This window comes from Globicephala melas, chromosome 4 (assembly GCF_963455315.2).
Source record: "Globicephala melas chromosome 4, mGloMel1.2, whole genome shotgun sequence".
Lineage (NCBI taxonomy): Eukaryota > Metazoa > Chordata > Mammalia > Artiodactyla > Delphinidae > Globicephala > Globicephala melas.
Genome location: NC_083317.1, coordinates 28,531,852 through 28,554,350, shown reverse-complemented (window position 1 = coordinate 28,554,350; position 22,499 = coordinate 28,531,852). Strand labels below are relative to the sequence as shown.

Here is a 22,499-nt window from a genome sequence, read left to right as displayed (position 1 = left end):
CCAAGAGTTTCCAGCCTGCCAAACTGCCCCCTCCCCACAGATTTTGAATCTACCAGCCTCTAAAATCAGAAAAGCCAATTACTGAAATAAATCTCTTTATAGATAAAATCATATATATATGAAATCTTTTTATGTATTATATATGTTTCTATATATACATATATAAGTTCCCTCACTTATAAATATCAGAGTTCCAGCAGCAAAAATCATTTATTCTCAATATTTCAAATGAATAGAGTTTAATGAAGGAACCATGAAATTGAAGTGTGAGCAGAGTTAAGGAAACAAAGAAGGGAAGGGTACACACCAGAGACTAGAGACAGAGGGAAACAGTTACCACCACAGGGCTGAAGGGGCAAGGGGAGGAAGGAGCTGGGTTCACAGCCCAGTGAAAGCCGAGCCTTGAGCGGAGCCTTCTCCTGGCCTCCCTGCTTCGGGGGAAGATACTATACGAAGGGAGCAGGGAAGAAAGCTCTGACCTCTCTTTCTTGCTCTGTAATCTCCTGTCCAGGGAGTCAGCCTGCAGGTGGTACAACCCAACAGAAGCCAGCCAGGAAGGGAGCCTGGAGAAACTGTTAGTAGGAATCAAACTCCGAGGGCACAGACCAAGCAAACAGGGGAGAATACATCTTGGGTGGAGAGGGGGCCAAGCAGAAAATATCCATGATAGCCTGGTTCTCCTAAGACTCAAGCTACAAGTTCATACCAGTTTCCAGCTTTCATAAAAGACTCTTTTTAATTTAACTTCTTACTTACTAATCTACCATATCCAATTAATCCCTATTTTTTTCTTATTCAATCCTATCATTTTCCCTCATTCCAAGTCTTATTTTTTTATTATTCAGTTACATTCACAATATCCCAGAATTTAATTGCTCTCCCTACAATATTTATCTCTTTTATCAAGCTCCCCCTGAACCCCCAACTCAATTTTAATCGATTAATAAAGATACACACATCCATTTACAGGGAAAGCATAGACAATGATATTTTATAAAAGAATCTATATATGTACAGTAGGCTTGGGGCTAAATATTTTATACCCATCAGATTATAATCTACCACAATTTGGAGAACATAAAGTATGCATTCCAAAATATGTGTTTAATGGGATAATTTTCTTTCCTTTATGTGTTCATCTCCATATGATTAAGAAAAGGAGACTTCTCATATCTCATTTATTATGGTGGAAGAGAGAAAAGGGCCTATTGTTATGTATAGGCAAGGCGCTAACTATAGAAGACACATATGCGGTTATCTGTCCAGCCCTCTCAGGTGGGAATTGCCTGTCTTCCTCACCGCATTTATGAGGTTATCATAAACTGTTCTAGGGCAACAATGGATTGGCCCAGTAGTAAACACTAGACTCAAGATGACATCATCATAATCCCTACCCCAGACCTCATCTTCCTAGCCAAAGCTTATAAATCCCAGCTGGGCACCTGATACAAATGGGAAATTGGAATACATCCTTGAGAATATTTATCTAGAACTGGTAGTCACTCTTTGGGTTCCTGAACTATGATGTGTAAAACTAAGAGGCCAACTATCAGTAACCACATATTCCATCATGTGGAACAGAAAAGTGGAGGCAATAAGAGAGAGAAAGAGAAAGAAAGAGAGAGAGAGCGTGTGCACGAGAGAGAGAGAGGGAAATAAAGCATAACCCAGAAAATCAAAGAGGCAAGAACCACACGGAGTCCTAATGGTGTTAGGTCTCTATTTCCAGTTCTGCCTCAAATCCAGATGCATTTCTACCCTGGGTTGTCTAAAGCCCCCACTTTGCTTAAAATAGTTTTTAGTTGGATTTTGTCCCACTAAGCCAAAGAGTGCTGATAAAAAAATTCCCACCATTTAAACTCATCGAATGGAAGGATGAGCTTCAAAGAGATCAATGGACTTGTCAGGAACGTGTAGAAAAACTTATGAAAGAAAAATTCAAGCCACACTTACTAATTTCTTGTCAAAGATTCTGAGGGACTAATTTTCTATTTCTACGATGTTGTCTTCAGGGGCAGGAAAATTTAAACCTATCTTTCCCATTGGGCTTTACACTAGGAACAACAATGAACCTTAAATGATTCAAGCATGGACTCCTAGGTGGAACAAAAGCACGATTATATTGAATCCTCATTTTAAAAGCTAAGTGAGTCATATTTCTCCTACAACACTTTGAAGTGGAGTGAACACAGTACAAAATCCAAAAGAAAGTCAGTTACTGAAGTACAACATGATCAGCCTATCACAAAACAACTAGGATGTCTGTGTCAGATGTTCAGGGCCACCGTACGGACAGAAAGGATCTCTATCAATCCTAGTTTCTATTTCTCATCTGAGTTTTCTACAGTCTCTAAAATATCAATATCTGCTCTGTTTAAAGGAAACATAAATCTAGTAAATAAGAAAATACATGAATTAATAAAGCGACTAACTCATCTGTTCCATTTTTAGCACCCATAGGGGAAGAACCAAAGGACAAAGTACCTTGCACAATGGCCATAGTTGAGTAAAGCTTACAAATATATTACAGGCAGTACAAAATAACTGAGGTTCCTAAGAAGGGAAACGTCCTAAGGAGCCAATACTAGGAGCTTCTTCATGTATAGGGTACTATGGTCTTGTGTTTAGGAAGTTGAGTTTTGGAGCTGGACTGCTTCGTTTCCAATCTTCAGTCTGCCATTTATTATCTATATGACCTTGGTCAAATCACTTATCTCTGTGCCTCAGTTTCTTAATCTGTAAAGCAGGAATAAAAACAGGGGTCCCACAGTTGTAGTTGAAGATAGTAAATGAGTTCATAGATTTTATGCACGTGGGAAAAAAACTGCCAGATAGTAAGCACTAAACAGATGTTAGCTCTTATTATTAAGAGGTCATGAATCACTTAGGTCTGTACCTTGAAATAAAGCACACACACATACACACACACACACACACACACACACACATATCTGTTGGTTATTTAAATTAAAAAGAAAACATAAATTAACAGAGTAAATTTTCATTAAAGCAGCTAATGGCATAGTATAGATCAGCTGGGAGAATGAGTTTATTTCACACAGTATTTCTAGTATTGTTCCTCATAAAACAGTAGGACCTCATTAGATACATACATTTAAAGGGAACATTAAAAATACATAATGTATAACCACACAGTTTGCTTAATGTTGCTTTTTAAAATTATTACTCTTCAAGTTATTGTTAGTTTAAGGGGACTGTGTGAATGATTTTCTCAAGGAAATCAATAACCCTGTTTGTTCAGTCCCTTGAGATCACTGGGTCATAGCAACTACCAGTATTCAGACGTTTGGGAACTGTTCAGGGAAAACGCAGCAGCTTTGAAGTATCCTCAAGTATGAGAAGGGCATGAAGAAACAATTAATCATAAACAAGTCATTAAAATTAAAAGTGTATTCTTAAGTAGTTTCTTGATTAAGAACAAATGCCTCATTAATCTGGAACATATTGACTTGAGAACACAAGTAAAGTCAAAGAGAGTAATGACTGACGTGACATGGAACACAACATGCTGTGTGTTCCCATCTCAAAAGCTTTAGAAGAACAGGCTCCCCAAAAGGTCACTAGACACAGTGAATTGAACAGGAAATCCAGTGTCACCCAATGATGCAAAGATAAACTTTCAAAAATCTAGACAACAGAGAACATTGTGTACCAGCATCGCTGAAAATTTCCATCTATAGATTGAGTGCTGTCCATTTATTTCAGAATGAAAGTAAGTCTAAACCCAAGATCTAAAAAATAAAAAACAAAAATATATGTTTATAAAAAATAATAAGACATCTAATTTTAAAGAAACTTAGTGTCCTTCTCCCCCACCCCCGTCTCCCAAGTTTTAGTTAAATTTGTGAACAGAAGTTAAAAACCAACACAAATAGCTTTGAAGGTAATTCTAACAACATAATTGGATGTGAACTTTCTTTGGACCAGACTCAAGTGGCATTTCTTAAAGGAGCATATGGTACTGAGAAAATAAAATAATAGATGCCCATCAATATGAGATGTGCATTAAAAATCACATACATAATTTTAAAAAACAGATCAGACATTAAAATTAAACATCCATACAAGGATGACTATGCAGTTTTTTAAGGACTGAATCTTGTTTGGAAACAGCCATTAAAATATACCATATATTCTTCTGAAAAGCTTCATGATTTCTAGTCCATGGAGTAAGGGACTTTTTTGGTCTCAGTCACTGCTAAATCCTCAGAACAGTGCTTAGGGCATAATCATGCTCCCCATGTATTCGATGAACAAAGCACTTCAGCCATGGCTGAAACTATAGCTTGGGTATGTATGTTGTGATCTGTAATTTTTACAATCAGCTTCAGGCCCTCACACTCTGCAGCTGGCCCCTTACCCACGTCATTCTACACCTTTCCTGTACCCAGCATGATTTTCACAGAGATGTCTCCTCACAATGAAGAGAAAGAAAATATCATGAAGGATGGTTGTAGTTTTAGATGAGTATCATGTGCAAAAGACTTCCCAAATGCCATTTTCTATAGCGTGGTACAAAAAGTTATGATAATTTTTCCAGGACCGGAGTAAATTCTTCTGAAGTCAATCAAAATTTCATATGATTTTCAGGGTCAGATTCCAGGTAGAACACAACATTATCCTTACTTAAATCGTACACTTCATTTTAGACTTCAGAACAAGGGAAAGACAAAATTTTTCTAGAAAGATGAAGCGGTGGTATGAAGAGAAAGAAGAGACATTACTTGCAGCAACTATAATCAGACTTTATTTTTAGTAATATTTAAACTCTACCTTTCCCAAGGTTTTAATCTTAAAAGCAGGATGGATAAAGAGCCAGCGCAAGAACATTTCCTATTTATTGAATGTACACCCATTTTGTGTAGAATAGAAATTATGATAGCCCATGCTCATGAGAAACAAACAATCTAGTTACAGGGATACATCTAGTAATCAGGAAACATAATCATATACTTCCTTATATTATCTTAAGTATTAAATTGTATAGAACAAATTCTAGATGGCCTAGAGAGATAATTCCAGCACCTAGCACATTATCCAGCATATATTAGACATGCAATAAATACTTGATAGGTCACTGGAAGCTTGAATGAATGAGTAAACGAATGAATGAATGAATGAATGCTTTTAGGAGTGAATCCTGTTTAGAGTCCTGGAGGATGACGTCCAGCACTTGGTTGATGTTTCCGCAAATGACATTTCAATTTTTCCTACCTCTCCATCTCCGTGCACATGACAGAAACTGTATCAACCTTGTATAGAAAAGATGGAAAGGTAAAAAATCCAATTGACCTCTTCACAGTATTGGTGGTCTTGGAGGCTCATATTGCAGTGACTCATGTGGCCTGACCAATCAGATTCTTCCTGTTAGGAATTCATTCTAAGAGACTCAAAGGGTTGTGATCAATAGGCTGTTGCATTGGAGCCTGAGGCCATGCGAGATCAAGGCCAGGGCAGCCATCTGAGGCCCTGTGGAAAAATAAGCAAAAGAAGCCAGTAGAAATGAGAGAGAACTAGAATAAAAGCAGATTAAAAGGCAAAGTCCAGAAAAACATGGTCCTTGAAAGAGAGACAGCTTGAGAGAGGTGGACTCTGTTTGGAGAGAAGGGCTGACTCAGTCCTGCAGCTTCCGTTTTATCTGGATTACAGGAAGACCTCTTTCCCTTATTTGAATTAAACTACTTTGGGTCAGTTTCTATTCCTTATGATTAAAGGAGCCCAATTTAAACACTTAACTTTTGGTAATTTATTCTTTTTTCCCATTGTAATTTGCTAATATTGTCTTTCCCTAACTTTAGATAATATAAATATTGGCTTAGAAGTTCTTTCTTAAAGTCTTTTTAACTATTTGGTTATGCTAAGAGAGTTCACTTTCTTTCTTAATATTTCACAGCAATTCCAAGAGAAAAGGTGAATTTATTGTTCCTGTGAGTCTCTATTCTGTTCAAATGTTTAAATTCAAAAAATTTAAATTGTTATAAACCAAATTAAGCATACAAGAATACTATCCATAACCTTGAAGAGAATGCTTCAGGCTAGCAGCAGATATGTTTATTAAAACAAAATATTTCATCAGTCTTATAGAGCTTTTGTGTGAACTTAGCAAATTTAGCATTTATACAAGGCCCAAGGACCACTGGAAAAGTTCTAAAAAGAATTCATTATCCAGGGCTTCCCTGGTGGCGCAGTGGTTAAGAATCCACCTGCCAATGCAGGCGACATGGGTTCGAGCCCTGGTCCGGGAAGATCCCACATGCCGCAGAGCAACTAATCCTGTGCGCCACAACTGCTGAGCCTACGCTCTAGAGCCCGCAAGCCACAACTACTGAGCCTGTGTGCCACAACTACTGAAGCCGCATGCCTAGAGCCCATGCTCCGCAGCAAGAGAAGCCACCACAATGAGAAGCCCGCATACCACAACGAAGAGTAGCCCCCCCTCGCCACAACTAAAGAAAGCCCACGTGCAGCAGCAAAGACCTAATCAGCCAAAAATAAACAAATAAATTTATAAAATTTTAAAAAAAAAGAAAAGAAAATAATTTGGCAAAAAAAAAAACGAAGAAGAATTCATTATCCAGTTGTTCATGTCTACAATGCAAGGACAAGTTTGAACAGAATATTCTATCCAGTTTTTTTTTTTAAGTGCTTTGTTAAAGCAGCTTGGGGTATCACTGTTTGAAAGTTAACCCCTGATATGTGTTTGGCTGTTGGGTGTTTTTGTTTTGTTTTGTTTGTTTAATTTGCACATCTTGGTCATTTGAATGATCTAGGTGATCTGAAGCTGTTTGCAATAGAACACCCAAACCTTCATCCCCAAAGTACGTGGAACGGGACCTATCAGGATAAGGCAGGTGCGGAAGGAGCCTCCCTAACCCTGCTGCCAGCGACTTTCTGTACTTTGCTCCCAGAGGCCTCATTAAGAAGAGATGCCAGGTTACATGCTCAATGAGGAGATAGATCCTTGAGTCCTTTCTTACACCCAGAGTGTCTGGGTGATAACCAAAGACCTCTGAGAGTGTGACCTATGACCAGTGATGCTTAAGAGAAGCACATGCTAAAAGGAAGTGAAATGTACTTGATCTTTTGGTGACCTCAACACGTATAGGAGATAGAAAGCTAATAGTCTTGTTCTTGGAATACTTATTCTACTAAGATTTAGCAAAACAGCTTGAAAAGTAGGTTATTAGGTTTCCTGCTAGGACTCGAGCCATAAGACTGCAAACAAACCCCCCAAAGGAAGAATAGATTGAGGTATTCATGCTATAATCAAAAGGGTAGCTATTTATATGCACAGAATCCAAATCACATCTAAAATTTTCCATCTTGCACATCAGATTTGACGTAGAAAAAAGCAAATTTATAAAAGTTATAAAAGAAAAATTGAAAAATTTTGAAGTATGAAAAAGTATTGTATCTGGAATTTCAAATCTAATTCCAAGCTGTGACTAATGGACGTACCGCATGTTTCTGGCTTCAAACCATATGTCACTGGAAGTGCAGAAAGGAGATTTTGAAAAGCATCTTCCCTTATAGTAAATATTTGCATTTTGACAGATTTCCAGGTTTTTTTTTTTCCACCCATGTAATGAACCCAACATTCTCTTCCTCTTTCTTTATTTATCAAACCCCAATGTTCTCAGACTTCAGTCTGCAACCGGAATGAAGGTGCATTAATATCTGCATACAAAGTTACAGGTTTGGGCTTCCCTGGTGGCGCAGTGGTTGAGAGTCCGCCTGCCGATGCAGGGGACACAGGTTCGTGTCCTGGTCCGGGAAGATCCCACATGCTGCGGATTGGCTGTGCCCGTGAGCCATGACCACTGAGCCTGCACGTCCGGAGCCTGTGCTCCTCAATGGGAGAGGCCACAACAGTGAAACGCCCGCGTACTCCAAAAAAAAAAAAAAAAAAAAAAAGTTACAGGTTTCTCTCTTCTACCTGCTTATAGTCTTAGGCCCAGAAGAGTTTTCCTACCACGCAAGAAATTCTGGCACTTTCCAGTGTCTTGAGTGTTGAAAAGCCAGCTGATTGTGCTCGTTCAGACTCTCCTGGCTTTTTGCCAGGTCCATGGGGCATCAGGGTGCCTGCCTATCTGAGGTCACTGACCCTTAAGAAGAATATGACTTTATCCAGCACAGCTGCTGGTGTTCCCAATGTTACACAGCACTGGGGTGTCATCCTGGCACTATCTTTCCTCCTTAGAAAATATTTCCAATTCCTTTAGGGATTAGAAATATTCACAGAACTATCCATTGCCCCCACCCCATCAAGGAAACAGATGCCATATTATCCTCTACATTTTCTTCATTTTCATCTCCCAAAGCCCTCTCATGTCTTCAGACACGAAACTTCCTCCTCTCTCCTCCTTTCTCCAAATGCAAATCAGACATGCAAATATATGCCTGGGAGGGTTGCTGAATCCAAAAAGCTGTTCTCAGTTTAGGCTTAGAAAAGACCACAGTCTACATCTACATTTGCCCCTGTGGAACACCAGACTGCAATAGTTAATAAAGATGAGATGCAGAGTCACCTTTATACCTTAGTCTTTTGTATTTTCAGGAAGACGAGCACCATGGTTCCTTCTAGCTTGCCAAAATAATTGAATGGAAATGTGCTGAACTAGGGGTAAAACTTTGTGCTGGCTACGTAAAATGACATGTGCTATTGTTCACAGGAAATAATGGCAAACAGAAAGATTTTACGTCTTGTCAAACAGATGGAAGAGGCATGGATAGAAAAAAGAGAGAAAAACGGTAGAATAAACACCAGCGGTGAACTCCACTGAGAGAATTAATAGGTGTTATACATTAAAGAGATGGCCCGAAGTGGTTTATAACTGTGACAAGATGTAATCTGTTTTACCAGTGTGATTTTATGTCATCTGGAATTATGCATGGGATATACAGTACAAGGAACTTGGAAGTGGAAAAAAATGAGCTTCCAACAGAAGCGTTGAGTTGGCCCACTGATTTCAGGTGTGCTACCAAATAGTGAGATGACTCAGGAGTGACCCAGGACAAAAGGGTCACCCAGCTGAAGGCTTGCCAAGTGGGAGCTAAAACAGAGAAAAAAAGGGAAGTAGATACCTGAATGAAGGACAGTTACAATAGCCTAAAAGGAAAAACAAAAAAGGAAGAGTATGTACTGGAAAATGACAACTCCCTAATTAAGAAAAACTAAATTTAGAATATAGTATGTACGCTTTATAAATCCTTAATTATCACAGCAAAGAAGAAAACAGTTTTTAAATTAGGCTCTTGGAAAATATTTAGATTATTATTTTCAAAATAGAGACAAATCTCTAAATATAAAATCTTCTGAGTCCATCCTACTTTTCATCATGCTAGAGATGTGAGACTTACATATTATTTTCAGATGCAAAGTTCTGCTCAATTAAATAGAGATATGATTGACATCTTAAACATAAACTGGATCGTCAGGCTCTGTTACTTGCACGGAGTCTGAATCCGTGCCATCCCCTTTTTCAGAGTCAATACCTATGGATATTTCACAATATTGTGTTGACCTAGTTACAAAACAGAAAGTGTCGTTTCTAAATTCCGTGTGTGTGTGTGTGTGTATCTCTTTGTATGTGTGTGTGTGTGTACGTGCGTGTGCAAGCATGCTGGCTGGTGGGGTAACAAGCAGCCTTTGGTCTATAAACATTCCCAAGGAAGAAATGCACTACTAGGAAAATTATAAGACATAAACTAGCATGATATAAAAAACCATCAGAGGGCTTCTCTGGTGGCGCAGTGGTTGAGAGTCCGCCTGCCGATGCAGGGGACACGGGTTCGTGCCCCGGTCCGGGAAGATCCCACATGCCGCGGAGTGGCCGCGCCCGTGAGCCATGGCCGCTGAGCCTGCGCGCCCGGAGCCTGTGCTCCGCAACGGGAGAGGCCACAGCAGTGAGAGGCCCGCGTACCGCAAAAAAAAAAAAAAAAAAACCATCAGAATTTACACATCCAAGTATATGTGTAGCTCTTAAAGTATCCATTTGGGAGACTGCACACTTATTCTAATAAGGTCGCCATTGCTCCAAACATTTTTTAGAGTTTCTTTTTGAAGATGGCTTTCATTTTCTGTGCCACATTTTTTTGAATGTTCAAATGGTAATGTATGTTCATCTTCTGAGTATAAATTTGATTTAGAAATAACCAAAAGAGTAAGTCAGAAGTAAATCAGGAAAGGCAATTAAATTGGGCAATATCATAACGAGGTAAGGTGAATACTGGAAAAGTTCTGTGGATGTATCCTTTGGGATATACTTAATTTCGCGAGCTATTAATTTTGTTACACATCATACTTTCAAGGGTTTTTTTTGAGATGATTTTTTTGCCCTCACTTTCAAAATTAGTAACATCCTGAATTCTGCTCCTGAAAAACATACATACACATGTGTATGTGTGTTTCATTACATAATGAAAACAAAATGTCTACAGGATTATTTACATTTAGCAAGAAAAAAAAAATGTTGCTCCAGATGTAGTTCAATCCACCATTAATAACTAAAGCAAAATACTTGCAACTAACTCAAACATACACTTCTAAAAAGATACACCAAAATATGAGAGTTCTTGTAGCTAATTCTTTCCATCTATGTAAGGACCCACTCTGCAAGATGCTCTGACAGGAATTTTACTAACGTTTATGGTATCATATTATTTTATTAAGGATTTTCTCCTTTTGAAAATATTATTTTATAACCACTCCCATGCTATTCAGTTGTAACTGTTAATATTTGTGCATTTTTTTCCTGTGATCTGTATGGGAAATTTTTGATACAAAATGCAGTAAAATAATGTTTTGGTTTAAATTTTAGAACTTGAATTTGATATAAAACCATTCTACTAACCCTTAACTTATATCAACTCAGCCAAACTTCTTCAGGCAAAATGTTTCTCCCTTCCACTGTGCTCAGTGGCAAAGACTGCTGACTCTGGTGTTTTGCAGCTTCTAAAATAATTATTCAATATGATATTAGGTTATAGAATGTGGGCCATAAATCCTAAAGCCTAGAGAGGCCCTAAGAGGTACATTCTACTGTCTTTCAACTCTGCCATGCTCAAGCTTGCGTCTTCTGTCTCTCCTGGCTATTTAACTTGTTTTCTGAACTATAGAATACATGTTTCGAAAGTCAAGCCTTACCAATGTCAAAAGTGGCAAGAGTACTACAATTGTAATACAGTGAAAATCTGCAGTGAGGTTAGGGGTCAAAGGCTAACACAGATATAGACATGGCTGCAATAAGGTGGTGGATTTATGAGCTAAGTTTTCCTTCTTTCATACTTGTATTTAATTTACTTATTTTTCCAAGGGACATCATTTCTCTGAGATGTAGTCTCTCAAGCAGGGTTGCTTTACTTCAAAATTATTGGTGTTTGGGACTGGATAAGTCATTGCTGGGGGTGGGGTTGGTGCTGTGTTAGGCACTGTAAGATGTTCAACGATATCCCCAGCCTTTGCCCACCAGATGCCATTAGCATCCCTGCCCCCAACTGTGACAGCCAAAAATGATTCCAGACATGGCTCAGTGCTCTCTGGGGGACAAAATCTTCCCTCCTTCGTCTCCTGAGTTGAGAACCATTGCTTTAGAGTAACCATGTGGATATTTAGAGTAAGTTTCTGACAATAAGTTACAGAAGGGGGTTCACATCATGTCACTTACCATCCACGTTCGCTTAGCGTTTTACTACAAGTAGTTTAAGGCCAAGGTAATATACCCTAATCCATGTAATATAAATTCTTATCAACTACGTTCCTACATCCTGATGTTCTTTTTAAACTGTGAACCTGTGCTCTCATAGTTACCTAAAGTGTTCACAAGAAAAATGTACTGATTATAGACAATCAAAATTTTGATATGAAAGAATATCATCTCGAATATCTGCATTATAAAGGATATCATCTCATATATGTGCAGCATTTCATGGCCACAAAAGTTGCTGTAGAGTATATGGGTCAGAATTACCATCGGTGAAGTAATACCTGAAATACCTTTAGATTATTATAGGCCGGGCCAAAGCAAGCAAAGCTCATTATATTTGAGAGCACTCCTTTGAGGTTTCTGAAGTATCACCAGTCAGATGGCATTTGCGGGAAACATAGGTGTGAGACAACCAAGTGAGCACCTAATGAGACTTCGAATACTGTGAGAACAAGCCTGATTCTGTATGTTATGCTCACAGAAGTTCCGGGTCTATTCTTGCCTAGCCCTGGGATTTTATTAGGCAAGCAACAAAAAAGATGAACTTCAAATTTCACTCTGAGTAGTATCAGGCTTTATGGAACATAAAACTAACTCAGGAACAAAGCAAACCTTGAATAATAAACAAACTCTGATGAAAAGTGAATAAAGGAGCCCAGAGTGGCTTTCCAATTTCCTTGGCAACCAGATAAGCAAGCAGAAATCATCAACCAGCTAAAAAACTCCCCTCCATACACACTTCATGCTCGCAAATACCTGAATAATAAAGATGATAATCAGACTGAGTGACAAAGTGCAGATAAACTCACTCCGGCTTTGCAAGTACAAAACCAGTTATTCTACTCTTGATGTTTTAATAAGTAGAACTTTCCAAGGATCATCAAGGTCACAGTGAACTATGTGAAAGTTTGCAGAGCCTGGGGAGGGGGAAACTGGCCTAACATCACCAGGGTCATCCACATTTGTGACCCCTGACAAATTCCAAGTTTCTGAGAAGATGGCAAGAGGAGAATGCTGCTTTACCAAAGGTTAGAAATATGGGAATACAGAACGTGCGTGTGAGCGCAAGCTATGCGGCTTTTGCATTCCAGCAGCTTCCAAAGCTAGCTATGAGAGGTCGGTGGATCACACCGAGCTGGAGAAGCACAGCAACACTTAAGATGTTTTGCTCTCCACACCCCGACTTGCTTAAGGTGTTCACTCTGTGCCATCTGAATCCCAATCGCATCTCATTTGCAAATGACGCATGGAAATCGCTTCTCCAAGTCTTAATACTTCTTTTCCAAATAATACTTACTTTCACGTGGCATCCCTTTTTTTTTTAAAACTAATTATTCTTGGGTGCAGCACATTTTGTAACCACCTAAGAACACACTGATCCCAAACTGAACATATAAATAGTTATAGTCACACACATCAAAAAGCTGAAAGTTAGAGTGGGCTGAAGAAAAAAGTAGGAGCTAGAGAGAGAGTACGAGATTGGATAAAACAATAAAATAAATGAAGAACAGAAGTCATTTCTATGTATGAAGTAGGAGAGAGAAACTATTTCCTGAGGCTTTGGGGGAGGCAGATTTCCCACACAAAAGATGGCAGTAGATTGAAAAACTCACACGAATTGCTTTCCACTTTTCAGAGATTCTAAAATTGTAGGCATCAAATACAGCGTTAAAACTACATACGGGTTCTTTTCCTCATAAGTAAATTACATTGCCTTAGTACTACGGTGTGTGGTTCAAAAGGCAAGTAATTATTTTTAGTGGCTGAGAAGAGATTAGCTCCACAAATAAGGGGCAATTTGGCAAAAAGAAAAAATAACGTAGCCAATAGAATTATGTTTCTTTGGGCTTGCACTTAGAATTAAATTCTAAAACTTGCCCAAACCCCCAGAACCAGTGTGCAAATATTGTACTCCACCTTCTGTCCATCCTTACCAATATCATCCTTCACCCACAAGACTTTTCACCCTCTTCCTCCAGGCACCTCAAATATCTCCAGGACAAGACACTATAAACAGATGCCTGTGGCCAAAAGCACAGAGCTTTGTCGATAAATTCTTCTGAAATCCCACAAATGGAACCCGAGGGAGGCAAGAAGGCACATTTCATATTTAGCAGCTATAGCCTGAAATCTCAGGTTCTACATAAATTATTTTGTGATTAAATCCTAATCTGGTCAGTTTAAACAACCAAAGACCCAGCTCAATAGCCCATCACAATCCCACCTTAAAAATGCTATTTTGTTATTTGAGTGTCTTCTTTAAGTACTAATCTGTTTCTTTTTTTTTTTTTTTTCTGAAAATTCTGCCCCATGTTGCTATTTCTCTGACACTCAATATATTTTATTAAGAATTCCTATCATGTGTAAAAGATATCTTTGAATAATCTGTGCAGGAGTTCTTAAACAGTTTTCACAGCTATCCATAAAAAGCATGGATATTCATTTTAAGACACAGTTTGAAAGTTTTAGTGATAATTTGATAAGTAACAGCTATTGGATAACTAAAGAGAATAAACGTTCACGTATATAAGTCTTCCTTTTGTGTTAGATTTTAAAAATTACCATTTCATTCATGGTGGCTTCTTATATTAAATTTCTCAGGGTCACCAGACCTCAGATGCTAAAAGGGCAGAAGAAAGAGATAGATGAGAACAGCTCCGAAACGACAGTGAAAACATATGGTGTCCATCTTGCAAGCATGAGGCTCACGGGTATTATTGCCGCTCTCCCTGTGTTCAGAAAAGCTGGAATAAGCCAGCAGGCAGCCTGGTGTCTAGTCTGAAGAGTGCCAGAAACAGGTGGTGCCGACCTAACCTTTTCTTTCCACCACAGATACTCTGAGCAAATCCTACGTTCTTCATAGTATTGGCTTGAAAACACACTTATTAGAGGAAAACCAAGTGTTTAAAAAAGACAGTTCATAAGGAGTCATGATGCCTGAAATTGTTGTTGTTTTTCTTTTACTTTGTGAAAATTATGTAATTTTAAAATTAAAGTATAATATGCACATTTTAAGTGTTCACTCGTATGAGTTTTGGCAAGTGGTATATACTCCAATGGAACACCACCCAAGCCATAGATAAAACATTTCAATCACCTCAGACATTTTCCTCATACTCCTTTCCAGTCAAACCCCACTGAACTAAATTCTATTGCCATCCATTATTTTTGCCTATCCTTGAAGCAACTTACCATATGCATCTTATATCTGGCTTCTTTTGCTCAATATTATGTTTTTGAGATGCATTCATGTTGTTGCATATATCACTTGCTCATTCCTCTTTCTTGCTAATATTTCATTGTATATAATGCTCATTCCTCTTTCTTGCTGACTAATACTTTCATTGAATATAACAGAATTTGCTCATCCATTTTCCTGAGATACTTAGATTGCTTCCGGGTTTTCTCTGATCATTCTTATACAAGCCTTTTTGTAGACGTATGTTTTCACATCACTTGGTTAAACATCTAGGAGTGGAACTCCTGTTACACAGAACATTTAACTTTTAAGAAATTGGCAAACGATTCTCCAAAATAGTTGTGACATTTTACACTACCAACAACAATCTGTGAGTATTTCAGTTACTCCTCATTCTCACCACTATTTGGTAGTGTCAGTTTTTAGCCATTCCAGTAGGTGTGAAATGCTATCCCATTGTACTGAAATTGTATCTGCCTGAAGACTTATGACGTTGAGTATCATGTGTTCATCACCCTCATTCACGTATGGGATGATGGCTCATTCCTACATTTCCTTTTGCCAAGTGTCTGTTCAAGTCTTTTTTCCCATTTTTTAATTGGATTGTTTAACTTTTTATTGCTGACTTTTAAAAGTTCTTTATGTATTCTGGGTATGAGTTATTCATGAAATAAAAATGATAAGAATATTTTCCCAATCTGTTGCTTGTCTATTCATTTTCTTTCCAGAAATTTTTAATTTTAATGGAATCAAAACATTGTTTTCAGTGGTATTTTTAAAATTTTGTCTAATAAATCTTTGCATACCCCAGAGTGGCAAAGATATCCTTACTTGTTTTCTTCTAGAAGATTTTTTATTGTAATTTGTATATTTAATTTCACGTAGGGGAGGCAAAACTTTATCCTCTTAGGCTCCCTGGCTAGTTCTGAGAATTAAATTGACATAAGGCAAATTAACAGGAGAAAAAATACAGTTTTATTTTTACATGTACGTGGGAGCCCCATAAAAAAAATGAAGACCCAGAGAAGCGGCTAGGTCTAAGTGTTTATGCAATAGGTTGAACAAAGAGAGACAATTGTAGAAAAGTAAAGGTATAGAGAGACTAAAGAAAGGTAAGAGTTATTTTAACAAGGTCTGTTTGTACAGATTTCTTTCAGCCTTGACTCCCCATCTCTGGCGATAAGAATATTTCTTTCCTCCTGGTTTAAGAAGGACATCTTTCACATGGAAATGTTATTTCTTCCTTTCAGGAAGAAAAGGGAGGTCAGAGTGTTCTTCTTACACCTGCTGTTTTTCAAGTGTCTTTAGCTCAAAATATTCCTTTTGCCAACATGGCATATTTGGGTGGGGTGAGGGGTAGATTCTACCACCTTTCTTTCATGGTCCATCTCCAAATAATTTTTGGTGTATTGAGTGAGGAAAGGTCAAAGTTCAATTTTTTTCTAATGGATAGCCAGTTGCTGCATCATGCTAGAAAGAACTTTCTCTTTCTCACTAATGTGACTTGCCATTTTGGTCAGATATCAGTATATTTGTGTATGTATATATTATATATTTATATATATGTGTGTGCATATAACCTGTATATGTGTGTATACATCATATAACGTGTGTATATATCACATTCATGTGTATGCACCTATTTTTGGATTTTTAAAATTCTATTCCATCAATCTATTTGTTTGTTATTATGCCAATACCACACTGACTTGATTATTGTGACATTGTATTAAGTCCTGAAATCAAGTAGTGTAAACCCCTCAGTTTTGTTCTTCTTTAACAATATTGCTTTGGCTATCCTAGGTCCTTTGCATTTTTGGACTGATTTGTAAATTCTTTTAAAAAGTTTGCTGATATTTTTATTGAAATTGTATAAAATCTATAAATAATTTTGGGGAAATGGACATCTTAACAATACTGAGCTTTCCAATTCATGAATATGGTATTTATTTAGGTACATTAAAATTTCTTTCAGTAATGTTTTATAATTTGCTCATCTTTTGTTAGGTTTATTTCTAAATATTTAAGGGGTTTTGAGGTTATTTAAATGGTATTTTTAAATTTCATTTTACAATTGTTAAAAATTAGAAAATATAGTTGCTTTTTGAGTTTTGGACCTATATCTGAGAATTTGCTAAAGTCAGTTATTAGTTCTAGTAGTTATTATTTTGTATGTGTGGATTCCATGGAGTTTTTTTTTTTTTTTTTTTTTGTGGTATGCAGGCCTCTTACTGTTGTGGCGTCTCCCATCGCGGAGCACAGGCTCTGGACACACAGGCTCAAGGGCCCAGCCACTCCAAGGCATGTGGGATCTTCCCGGACCGGGGCACGAACCCGTGTCCCCTGCATTGGCAGGCGGACTCTCAACCACTGCGCCACCAGGGAAGCCCTCCATGGAGTTTTATACACACATAATTATGCCACTTGTGATTAATGACAGATTCATTTCTTCCTTTTGAATCTTTATGTCTCATTTCTTTTTCTGATCTTATTGTAGTAAATAAAATTTCTGGTCAATGTGGAACAGAGGTGTTGACAGCCATACAAATATTTACTTATATATTTTCTCTTTCTGTTGCTCTTTGTTTTTTCTTGCAGATCCTGGCTTCCATGTGGTTTAATTTCTCTTCAGTTCAAAGAACCTCTTTAAGCTTATTTTGTGGCACAGATATGCTACAGACAAACTCTCAACCTTTTTTCCCTCTGAAACTGTCTTTATTTCATCTTCATTTTTTAAGGCTATCTTTACACAATATGAATAATAGGCTGAAAAATCTTTTCTTTTAACATTTGAAAGATGTTGTTCTATTTTCCTCTAGCCTTTACTGTTTGTGATAGAGTTCTTATCATCATTCCCCTCTTTGCCATTGTCTTCTTTATTTGTCTGTTTTTAATGTATTCTTTTACATTTGGTTTATGGTACTGTGTCTATAATGTACTAAATGGGAGATTTCTTTGTATGTACTCCACTTAAGATTTGTTGGGCTTCTTTGATGTTTTTCATCAATTTTGGAAAATTTTTGTTCATTTTCTTTTCTTACATTTCTTCTGCCCCATTCTTTCTCTCCTCTCCTTAGACACCAATTACACATATGTTATATCACTTGATTTTGTCCCATTGATCTCAAGATATTCTACTCCATTATTTTCACTGTTTTTTTTTTTTTTTTTTTCTCTGTGTGTTTCATTCTGGATAATTTCTACTGACCTATCTGTAAATTCACTAATTCTTTTTTGTGCTCAGTCCAGTTGTCAATAAACCCATTAAATGAATTCTTCACTTCTTGTAACATATATTTCATTTCTTGCATTTTCATTAGACTTTATAAAAATGTCCATGTCTCTAATAAAATTCCTCATCTATTCACACATGTAATTCATCCTTTCCACATATTGATCATAACTAAACTCTCTTTCTGATAATCCCAACATGCGGAACATCTTAGTATTTGCTTCTATGGACTATTTTCTCTCTTTAACATGGATTAGGTTTTCTTCTTTCATCACCTGCCTCATAATTTTTTATTGTATTTTGGACATAGTATGTAGAAAAACAGTAATGACTAAAGTAAAACATTATTTTTCCACAGAAAAATCATGCCTCTTCTTCTGCCAGAGGGCAAATTTGGTGAGCTGGGTCAATCTAATCCAGTATCAAGCTGTGTTTAGACATTTTTGCAGGTTTATATTCAGTTCACCACTAACTTCAAATTATTTGATAACAGGATCAGGAATTTCTCTTCAGTTGTACTTGGGAATTTTAGCACCAGTGATACTCTGGAGATTTCTTTGTAATTCTCATCCAGCCTCCAGTTTTCTGAACCATGGGCCATCTCTTTTTTGACTGATAGCCTTGTGACTAGATTATTAGTCATTGGGGAGTTCTCTTTGCATTTCTGCCAGAATTCCTAAATTTTAACCTTGGACCTACCAATGACTGATTGTCTGACTTGGGTGAACTTATTAAACTTTTTCTTCTCATTGCTAAAATAGGATAAGGATCACCACTCCCATGTTTATTAACCAGAGACCTAGCATTATAGAGCTAACATGCATTTAGGAGAAGCACAATATGTTCTGGTTGAACTGAATGTGAAAGTCAAAGTCAGATTTGTTGTAGAAAATCAAATATTCTTTTTGGATTGATCTGTCTTTGTCAATAATAATTTTGAATTTAATACTGTATAATCAATTGTTAAACTAGTTTTTCTACTATAGGTCCATCCCCTTAGAAATAAGAAAGTATTAAATCAGTCTGAGTTATTAAAAGAAACAATGGGAGTACCAAATCAAATTTTAAAAACTGTACGGACTCCAGAGATAATTTTATTATTTGAAATTTTCTAAAGACCTCTAGAACTTTAGAAGTTATGATATTTTCATGCAAAAACATGAGACACACAACATAGATATTTACAACCTGCTGCAAGAAAGAGGTAGATAGGAAGAGAGGGAAGGAGATCAATATAGAGTTAATATTCAGCATTACTTCATCAACCATCTGCAATGGCTTCTCATTTATTACTCTAGGATAATAGTCACATAGAGTAGCACAGGGAGTTTCTGGTGCTCTCTGTCTGTAACTGCAGTTTAAAAAGAGAAGTTTGCATTGTTGAAATTAACCCATATCCACTGTCAAAAGTACATGATCCAGTGGCTAGCATGTAATGAAGCTATTTCTGAAAACTGTGTTGTAATTAAATGTCACAGTCTTGCATATATTTCAGACAACTCAGCATTGAAGTCAAGTCAGGTCACCGATAGAAAGTTATTGGTCAATGATCCCATTAAGCAAGTTAAGGGATGCTCTATATTCAAAATGACTTCATCTTCTCTAAGGATAAAACTATCACATGATCCCAAAGGATGTCTCCTTGTCCTCATGAGAACTCCATTAAAAATTAATATATCAACCAATTACAAAAAACTGTAAGGAGATTTCACATTTATTGTGGGAAAATTTTATTATAATGAGAACACTGCTAGGAAAAATAATCCCCAAATAGCAAGGTATAAGGTCAAAAAAAGAATTGAAAGAACCTTCTCTTCACCTTATTATCTCATAATAAGACCTAAGAAAATATTTGCAATGCAAGATAGTTTGTGATATACAATTTACCATGCCTGTATTTGTAAAGCCCTGTGCTAAAAGCCAAATAAACTCTTGAAGTGTTTCCCCTGAACTGGGGGGACATAAATTCACTTTTGTAAGCTCTTCTTGTAAAGATGATTTCTGGTGTAGGATAGACTGAGCACACATTTATATTCTCCCTCTCACACCAAATCACACAAGATAATGACAGCTGAAAAAAGAAGTATTTTAAAAAGTACAAAAAGTAATTTTAAAAATATAAAAAATAAAATCAATGAACCACAAAGTTTTGGAGTTTCTGAGCTATAGGAGCATATACAATCAGATCTTTAGCAAAACAAAACTGGAAGAAACTATTAGTTATAACATATGTAGGAGGTAAGAGGTTATAACATATGCTGTGGAGGTAAGAGGTTTGAAGATCTCTAAGCCTAGTATCAGTAATTCCAAGAATTAAAGGAAAACTCTGGAACATCTAGAAAGAATCTTAATTAGAGACCTGCATTTGGAGCAGTGGGCTAGTCAATTTCTTCCTTTCTCCTTCTTTTGTGCTATGTGGGCTTTAACAACTGGTTAAAGAAGAGTACTGGGGTTGGAGAGGCCTTATAGTGATCAGGTAGCTACCGATTTCGGGGAAGGGTGGGTACTCCGACACTTGGAAGACAAGCTTCCATTCCAAATGCTTCCTCTGTGCACTGGAGGTAGATTACAGAAATACAAAAGGCACAGGAATGGTGATTCTCAAAATCAAAGCTAAAGACAGCCAAGAAGCGCTAATCATTTTAAGAAAGTCTACAATATAAAAGCCAAGCAATAGCAAAATGAATGAACCCCCCTAGAAAAAAAGTTAATAAAGCTAACAAAAAGATTTAGAATAAGTATATAGTTAGATCTGAAAGAACATTGCGTCTATGAAAATATATTCCCTAGAGCTCTTAGAATAAAAACAAAACAGAAATGAAAAATTCATTAGATAGGCAATAATAGCAGTAATACGTACTATGTAGTGCATTAATGGGTTGGAAAACTGAGCTGAGACATTCTTACATGAAGCAAAACATATGGACCAAGGAGGAAAAATGTAAGTGTAGAGTTAACGGATATGAAGAATATATCCAGAAATTCCAAAACCCAGATTATAGAAATTACAGAATGAGAGAAAAGAGAAAATGCAGAGAAATATATCATCAAATAAATAGCAACCGAAACTTTCTCAGGCCTGAAGAAAGCATGAATCTTCAAATTAAAAGTGCTAAGCTAGACTTTAAATGAGCCAAAACCCCTGAAATGTCAGCCTGCCATCAGCACAACTTCTCATGAGCATAATTCAATACTAGAAGGTAGAGATTACTATCTTCTAAATTAAAGCAGGGAAATTATTTCAAACTTATAATTCACTCAGCCAAACTGGTATTTAAAGTAAAAGATAATATAAACAAATATTCAGAAAATCAAAGCCTGAGGGTTTACCAAGTTAAGCAATCCCTGAAAGAATTAGTTGAGAAGATACACCAACAAATAAACAATGAATCCCCCCAAAAAAGGCATTATGTATTCCGAATATACAAAGGAATAGCAGCAGATTCATAGAACGCCTACCTAATTGTCGATGGGCAGTGGAAAACCAAAAGCATAATAAACTCCAGTTAAACTCAATATGAAAGGCGGTAACATTAATGAAGAAGAAAAAAATGAAAATGAGGTAAGATTCTTGCCCTGTTGGGGGAACAGATACAGACTTTTTTTAATCCTAAATGTCAATAGAAAAATACAAATTTTAAAAAACTTGTTTAAACTTTAAAAATACGTATTAGAAGAATAGGATCTTTAGCTTCTCAATCACAATGTAAGAATAAATGGATCTTAGAGAAAATACTGATTTGAAATTATCATGCTTTCAGTCTTCCTCTTGTATATTTGAGGTTGATGCCAAATGCAATCATTTTCTGCCAAGGATGCACTACCTTTGCTGAAATGTTGTCTAGCTATTTGTCTTTTCGTATATTATGTTACCACATATGCTACATAGTGTCACAATGCCAAGAATTTTCTGACAATTTACAACTCTCCGAAGCTAAAGGAGATTATTAGATCTGCTACACAGTACAGGCTGCCATGTGCCTTCAACTCTCTTCAAGCTAGGTTTATTCAGGGGCTCCACTACAATGCACTTGAAAAAGCCCTAAAAAACTCCCAGGCCAGCCATTACTGGAGTATTGGGCTCTAGCAGAGTCATCTGGATTTTGCAAATGTCTGATTCATGCATTCTGGTATAAACTCTAATCTGAAAAACATTCCATGCTTGTTTAGATGAGGAATGTGCCCTGATGTGTAGAAATTTGTCTTCCCTTAAATCCATTTAGACACAATAAGAAGAAATTCAGAAAAGGACGATCACAGGTAATTTTATTAGCATCCCATCATAAAATGCAGCCATTTACAAAACTAGCTTGTCTCTCCCTAGTTGGTCCAATGAAGGGTC

At 36.9% G+C, this 22,499-nt stretch overlaps 1 protein-coding gene across 3 annotated transcripts in view; it reads right to left on the bottom strand.

Annotated features, from left to right (window-relative positions):
• Nucleotides 1-22,499, bottom strand: part of NRIP1 (nuclear receptor interacting protein 1) — a 190,684-nt gene that overhangs the window by 45,639 nt on the left and 122,546 nt on the right. Inside the window, exon 4 of one of the 3 annotated variants that reach the window (XR_009563681.2) lies at nucleotides 5,329-5,490. The exons of the other annotated variants lie outside the window; for them this stretch is intronic. The gene's annotated coding sequence lies outside the window, so the exon portion shown is untranslated. Of the gene's footprint in view, nucleotides 1-5,328; nucleotides 5,491-22,499 lie in introns of those variants that run through there. 3 annotated transcript variants of the gene reach the window in all.